Source organism: Myotis daubentonii, chromosome X (assembly GCF_963259705.1).
Source record: "Myotis daubentonii chromosome X, mMyoDau2.1, whole genome shotgun sequence".
Lineage (NCBI taxonomy): Eukaryota > Metazoa > Chordata > Mammalia > Chiroptera > Vespertilionidae > Myotis > Myotis daubentonii.
The window spans coordinates 59645761-59653703 of record NC_081861.1 but is presented as its reverse complement, the minus strand read 5'-3'; the positions used below and the strand labels follow the sequence as shown (position 1 = coordinate 59653703).

At 39.8% G+C, this 7943-nt stretch overlaps 1 pseudogene; it reads right to left on the bottom strand.

Annotated features, from left to right (window-relative positions):
• Positions 1–3439: 3439 nt before the first annotated feature.
• Positions 3440–4806, bottom strand: LOC132223783 (large ribosomal subunit protein uL4-like; annotated as a pseudogene).
• Positions 4807–7943: the final 3137 nt, after the last annotated feature.

Below are 7943 nucleotides of genomic sequence, written 5' to 3'. Positions count from 1 at the left end.
TTTTCTTCTACAAAGTTCTTAATACCCTTTGCTCTCCTTGCCTTTCCTTGTTTCTCCTTCTACCTCTGACCACAGCTTCCTAGATGCAAAATCCAAATGGGCAGAGCATGGGGGGATGGTCCTGCTTCAAACACAAACTAGCTCTGTGCTTTGAAAGAAAAAAAATTTTTTTTTTGCTTTTTTATACAGGTAATATATGCTCACCTTAGAAAAACAGGGAAAATACACAATTTAAAGAAAAGAAACACTATCTAAACCTCCCATCTAGAGATGATTACTCTTCATTTTTTAGTATTTCCCAGTGCAAAATGTATTTTATTTAATTGAGCTGATAGGATTGATACAATAGTTTAGCTTGTATTTTTTCACTTAACATTGAAAATAAGCACTAAAAATTCTTCATAAAACATTTTTATTGGCTTCATAATATTCTATTGAATATGGTCATCAAGAAAAAGATAACACTTCCATTTTTAAATGAGCAAAGGGCTTAAACAGGAAATTCATAAAGAAATAGAAATGGCCAAACATCCATGAAAATGTGTTCAACTGAACTATTAATCAAAAATAATTTTAGGCCCTAACCGGTTTGGTTCAGTGGATAGAGTGTCGGCCTGCTAACTGAAGGGTCCCAGGTTCAATTCCAGTCAAAAGCATGTACCTTGGTTGCAGGCACATCCCCAGTAGGGAGTATGCAGGAGGCAGCTGATCAATGTTTCTCTCTTATAGATGTTTTTAGCACTCTATCCCTCACCCTCTCCCTCTCCCTTCCTCTCTGTAAAAAATCAATAAAATATATTTAAAATAATAATAATAATAAAAATAATAATAATAATTTTAGCCCAGCGTGGCTCAGTGATTGAGTGTCAACCTATGAACCAGGAGGTCATGGTCAGGGCATATGCCTAGGTCATTAGATCCCCAGTGGGGGGCAGCTGATCAATGATTCTCTCTCTTCATTGATGTTTCTATCTCTCCCTCTCCCTACCTCTCTTAAATCAATAAGAATATACTTTAAAAAGTAATTTTAAATTAAAACAGGGCACTATTTCACCTATCCAAACTAGCAAAGATGTTTAAAGGAAAAATAATAATAACCAGGGTTGTAAAAAGTTAAAAAAGAACAGAAACACTGTAAACACTGTTGATTAGAGTACAAATTAGTAAAAAAAATTTTTGGATAAAATTTAGCAGTATATAATTTTAAAATATTACAAGTATACATACATTTTAACCATCAAATAACTTGCAGAAATTTATTCTAACAAGATAATTGGGCAATTGCACCACAGTGTTTACACAAAGATATTCAAAGCAGGTGTATTTATTAGATTGTTTCCAATTTATTTAAATAAAAAGTAATATGAAATTAATTGAGTAAAATATAGTACAACCATACAACAGAATATTAAGCAGCCTTAAATATACTGTTGTTTTAACTATTGATAGAATTCTGAAAAAATAAGATTATATGAAAACTTTTATTTTCTATGTTACACATTTTTATATTTTTTGATATTTTTGTCCCAAGAACATGTGTAACTTTTATAATTAGTAGGAAATAGAGACATTTTAAATGTTGTAGAAATATAGCATAAAATATATTAACAATATATTGATAATTGAATATAACATTTCTAGAAAATGCATAAGGCTATTTTACACTCCTTTGATGAAATATAATTTATATACCATAAACTTTATCCATTTAAGTATACAAGTTTTTGGTATATTTACACAGTTGTGTAAGCATCACCATAATCTAATTTTAGAACATTTTCATCATCAGTAATTGATTCCTTTTATAACTGCATAATATTCCATTGAATGAGTACACTAGTTTATTTATCCATTCATCAGTCAATGGGAATTGGCTTATTTTCATTTCTTAGCTATTTTTAATAATACTTTTATGAATATTCATGTGTAAGATTTTGTGTAGATATGACTTTTTAATTGTAAGAGTCTTTATATGTTCTGTGGAAAGTCCCTGGTCATATACAGGGTGTGGCAAAAGTAGGTTAACAGTTGTGAGCATGTGAAGCACAGTTTATTCTTGTATTATTATTTATTAATTATTATATTATTTTCCATATTAACAACTGTAAACCTACTTTTGCCCCACCCTGTATATAATTTTGCAAATATTTTCTTTCAGTCTATGGGTTGTCTTTTTTTTTTATGGCTGAGGTTCCTGATGTCAAATCTAGGAAAATATTGCCTATCCCAAATCATGAAGATTTACTCCTATGTATTCTTATATGAATTTTATACTTTTATCTCTTACATTTAAGTCTATGATTCCTTATGAGTTATTTTTGTGTATGGTATAATGTAGGGGTCCAAATTCATTCTTTTATATGTGCATATCCAGTTGTCTCAGCATTATTTGTTGAAAATAATAATCTTTACCCAGTGAATTGTCACAGCTTTTTTGTCAAAAATAAATTAACCATAAATATTAGGGTATATTTCTAGACTCTCAATTCTATTCCATTGGTCAATATCTCTATTCTATTCCAGTACAACACTGAATTACTATTTTAACCATACAAAAATATGAACAGAAAATAATCTGAAAATAAATACATAAAATATTAAAACTAAAATATTTTATTATATACCTAAATCATTTATTAACTACTTCCTTTTTATTGGGCATTTTAAGCTGCCTCCATATTTTCACTATTATAAGTAACATTGTTATGAGTATTTCTCCACAAAACTACTCTATTTCAAATTACTTCTTCATGGTAGATTTCTGTTAGTTGACTCACTGAGTCAAAAGTAATATTTTAAAGATGATAGATAGGTAGAAAAAGGAAGGAAAGAAGGAAGGGAGGGAGGAAGGATATATACATGTTGAAATTGCTTTACACAAAATCTGTATCAATTTACATTCCCAACAAGATGTGTTATTTGGATCAAGTCACTTATAATCTCTGTGCCTCAAGTTTCTCATCTGTCAAACAAGATTAATAAAGCTAATAAATCCTTTGTTTACAAGGAAACTGTGGGCATCAAATGAAATACAACAGAGCTTTAACAAGTTTTAAAGATGCTACAAACATAGAGGGTATTTTATTTTATTTTGTAATCCTCACCCAAGCATAAGTTTTACTGATTTTAGAGAGAGAGGAAGGGAGAGAGAGCGAAAGAGAGAGAGAAATATTGATGTAGGAGAAAAACATTGATCAATTGTTTCCTCCTCCTCCTCCTCCATATGCACCCCCACAGGGGATCGAACCCACAAACTAGACTTGTGCCCTGATCAGGAATCGAACCCACAGCCTTCAGGTACATAGAACAACACTCCAATGAACAGAGTCACACTGTAGGCCCTATAGGGTCATAGAGGGTATTTTAATTTCCATTTACTCTGACCAATTATATTTAACAAACTGTCAAGCATTTATTGAGCACTTATTTCTCTCTCTATTTTGCCTTTGATCATATTTTTATTGAAAATTAGCTGTCCGAAGTGATTTGGCCATTATGGCATAAACAAATGTAAGTTTATGCCACAGCTTTCTTTTCTTCTGTGGTGGGTTTCTTTTCTGCGGGCTTCTTCTCAGCTGCTTGTTTCTTGGTAGCTGCAGCCTTTTTCCCCACCAAAGGCTTCTTCTGCTTCTTAAGGCCAACAGCCTTCTTTCCTTTCTTCCCGACCACAGGCTTCTTGCCTGGAACCCCCTTTTCATCTGATTTGGCTTCTAGTGCTGCTGCTGCTTTATCCACCTGAAGCTTGTTGCTCTTGGCCTGAAGAATGGTGTTCCAGCACATGGTCTTTGCATATGGGTTTAGCTTCAACATGATTCTCAGGTTTTTCAGTGGATTCTTCTTCAGGACTCTACTGTGAATCTTCGTGCGTGGTGCTCGGAGGGCTCTTTGGATCTCTGGGCTTTTCAAGATTCTGCTAAGGTCTGTATTGAGCATCTTGTGCATGGGAAGGTTGTAGTTACTCTTGAGGGAGGCAGCTCTACGCCAAGTGCCATGCAGCTCATGTAACTTGCGGAAAGCACTTTCAGTCCAAATGCAGAAACGGCCCACATGCCCTCCAGGAGCAAGTTCCAGAATGTTCAGTTTGCTTACATTAAGCAGAGTAATTCCAGGGATGTTTCTGAAGGCTTTGATGATACCGTTGCCCTCATTAGAGATGATACAAGGTCCCCTGCGCTGGATACGACGACGGTTTCTCATTTCGCCCTTGCCAGCCCTCATTCACTGAGAAGCATAGACCTTTTTTTTATATCATTCCAGGCCTTAAGTTTCTTAAGAAGCAAAACAACCTCCTTGGTTTTCTTGTAGCCTTCAACTTTATCTTCAACCACCAAAGGAAGTTCAGGAACTTCCTCAATACGGTGACCTTTAGACATGACCAATGCTGGTAAGGCTGAGTCAGCGAGGGCAGAGCAGATGGCATATCGTTTCTGTGTTGTGTTTACTCTGCGGTGCCAATGGCGCCAGGTTTTGGTTGGTGCAAACATGCGGCCCCCACGACACATATTTCCAAAAGCACCCTGGCCAGAACGATGAGTTCCACCACCTCGGACTCTGGGAATTCGAGCCACAGCTCTGCCAGTATCCCAGGACTCGGCACTGGTTTGATGATCTGCCAAGTCACTGACAGCATAGGGCTGTCCATTGTTTTTGCGCAAGTTGGTGTGAACAAAATTCACAATGTCTGGTCAAATGGGAGCCTTGAACACAGCAGGCAAAGTGACATTTTTGCCAGATGTTTCCCCCTTTTCAGAGTACACAGATATCAGTGGACAAGCACACACCATAGCAGGGAGAGGAGAAGGCCACACTCCTGAGCACCTATTTCTTACAGAGAACTGTGAAAGACCCAAAAGATGAAAGAAAAAAATAAATTTAAAAGTTAAAAACAGAATCCACTTTTGGAAATTGAAAATTAATGACCAAAATGTAAGCTTCTTGGAGACTGAAACCCTATCTGGTAGAGGATATAAGAAAACTATTGTGATACAAGGGAATGTAATAGCTGCTATAATAAATGTTACAAACAAAATATGTTTTAATTCAAAGAACATGAGATTAATTTTAGGCAGGCAAATGAAAAAGAGTTTTCAAAAGAGGTAGTATTGAGCTAGGATTGGAAATTTGATGAGGGTTATCATTCTGAATTCTCATGTTTCATTCAGAAGGCAACATTTCTGCAAAGAGATGTTTCTTATGCCTATTTTATTTTTTATTATACTTATTATTTGCTTTTCTTATTCTTGTTTTTCCCCCATGGTTAAGATTTTATTCACCTAACCCTGGCTGGTGGTCAGTAGTTTGGAGCGTTGTCCTATACACCAAGAAGGTTGTCAGTTTGATTCCCTATCAGGCAAATACCTAGGTTGCTAGTTCAATCCCCAGTCCATATGAGGAATGTATGGGTGGGTGGCAACTGACCCATGTTTCTCTATCACTCCAAAGTTCTCTCTCTCTCTCTCTCTCTCTCTCTCTCTCTCTCTCTCTCTCTCTCCTTTCCCTTCCTCTCTTAAATCAATAAAAACATATCCTCAGGAGATGATTAAATAATAATGACAATAATAAGCCTTATGCATTTCTAATTTTTAAAAAAAGTTTTATTTCACTTAACTAGAAAGTCAGACTTACCATATCAGATATGGAAATAGTCAGAATTACCATATCAGACAAGGAATGGTTGAATACACTTGTTGATGGTAAAATATTCAGAATACAGAAATTTGGATGTGCCTTCCTCACCAATTCTATGACAGCATTTTATGCATTTAAAAAGGTCCATTTGTATAGTTTGACCTGACCACTCATATGAGGAACTGTGAAATTATTTACTACTAGAGGCCCGGTGCATGAAAATTCATGCACTGGAGGGGGCGTCCCTCAGCCCAGCCTGCCCCTTCTCACAGTCCGGGAGCTCTCAGGGGCAGGAAGCAACCCGCCGATCAGGGGAAGGCGACGCCCCATCACACCTCTGCTGCTGCCACTGCCAGCAGCGCAAGCCTCGGCTGGCCCTGGTTACCTGAGCCTCGGGTGGCCCTGGGCGGCTGGGCAGCTACCATCCGAGGCTTGCCTGGGCCTCAGGCCAGCCCTGGGCGGCTGAGAGGCTTAGGGAACTGGGGGACTCTGGACATCCTTATTACTATCATAATCAAATGTGCTTGTTCTTCAGTCCTATCTATAGTGTACTGGGAGATAATTATCTATCACTAGAGGCCCGATGCACAAAATTCGTGCAAGGGGCTCAGCCCTTGCAGCCCCAGCTTCGTCCAGAAGGTAGTCCAGAAGGATGTCTGGAAGGTCATTCGATTGTCTCTTCTAATTAGCATATTATGCTTCTATCACTATAGATAGGTCTCTCCCATATCCACATTTCTTGCAAGAAGAGGCACTGACTATATTTTTAAAGATTTTTATATAGCAAATATTCATGAAGCATAGAGATAGTGTCCCCCTCTACAGAAAAGGGCAGATTTGTTTATTGTCTGGTGTACTGTAAGTTTTCCTCCCACTTTGCTCCTGCAGATAATATCACCTAGCCAACAACCCTCCTTATCAAGGGGACAAGTCACAGTTCCTGCTTAACCCTGAGTAGTGGGTTTCAGTTCCCTGCTATCCTGCAGAATTTTTCAGACAAGCCAAGCACATTTTTTCACAGGAATCAAGGGGCACTTCAACCTCTTGATATCACAATGCTTGCTTCCCACAGTGCCTAGTTGTTAACTGTGTTCCTATGTGCAATCCCATGTAACCTACAAGGCATACGGTGTCTTCCCCTGGGCTGTGAGTAGCCTATATAATAAAGAGGTAATATGCAAATTGACCATCATGCCCTCACACAAGATGGCTGCCCCCATGTGGTCACAAGATGGCCACCACAAGATGGCCAGCAGGGGAGGGCAGTTGGGGGCAATCAGGCCAGCAGGGGAGGGCAATTGAGGGGACCAGGCCTGCAGGGGAGGGCAGTTGGGAGCCACCAGGCCAGCAGAGGAGGGCATTTGGGGGCAACCAGGCCAGCAGAGGAGGGCAGTTAGAGGCAATGAGGCCTGCAGGGGAGGGAAGTTGGGGGTGACCAGGCCTGCAGGGGAGGGCAGTTGGGGGGACCAGGCCTGCAGGGGAGGGCAGTTGGGGACCACCAAGCCAGCAGGGGAGGGCAGTTGGGGGCCACCAGGTTAGCAGAGGAGGGCAGTTAGAGGCAACAAGGCCTGCAGGGGAGGGCAGTTGGGGGCAACCAGGCCTGCAGGGGAGGGCAGTTAGAAGCAACCAGGCCATCAGGGGAGGGAAGTTAGGGAGTTACCAGGCTGGCAGGCAGAAGCAGTTAGGGACAATTAGGCAGGCAGGCAGGCAAGCAGTTGGAAGCCAGCAGTCCCAGGTTGTGAGAGGGATGTCTGACTGCCGGTTTAGGCCTGATACTACAGAGCCTAAACCGGCAGTTGGACAACCCCAAGGGGTCCCAGATCGGAGAAGGTGCAGGCTGGGCTGAGGGACACCCCCCACCCCCGTGTACGAATTTCATGCACTGGGCCTCTAATATGTGATAATGAACTGCTGTAGATATCATCTGTCCACTGCCAGGTGTCATGTGTTTGGCCATCCCCATAATTGTATGGGTGAGACTCCTTTCCTCACCAATGGAGTGATGAGGAGAAGATTAAAACTTCCAGTGAAACAAAGATAATGTTTCACTCCAGAAAAAAAGGTTGAACGAGTTAATGTGCAGCCCATTATAAAACATTCAAGTTCCCAAAAGTGCAGGATTCCTCAGCTGTGATGCAAACCTACTGTATGCAATTTTCATCTAGCAGCCTTCTGCATCGCCCTGTGGGAAGTGGGAAGTAGGCATGACAAGGGAACCTGACATGAACATGAAGTTCATGCTGATTGCTGAACAATGAATAATGAAATCCTTTGTCTCCGACCTAGGAGTTTTATATCTTCTGCTAGTATCCATG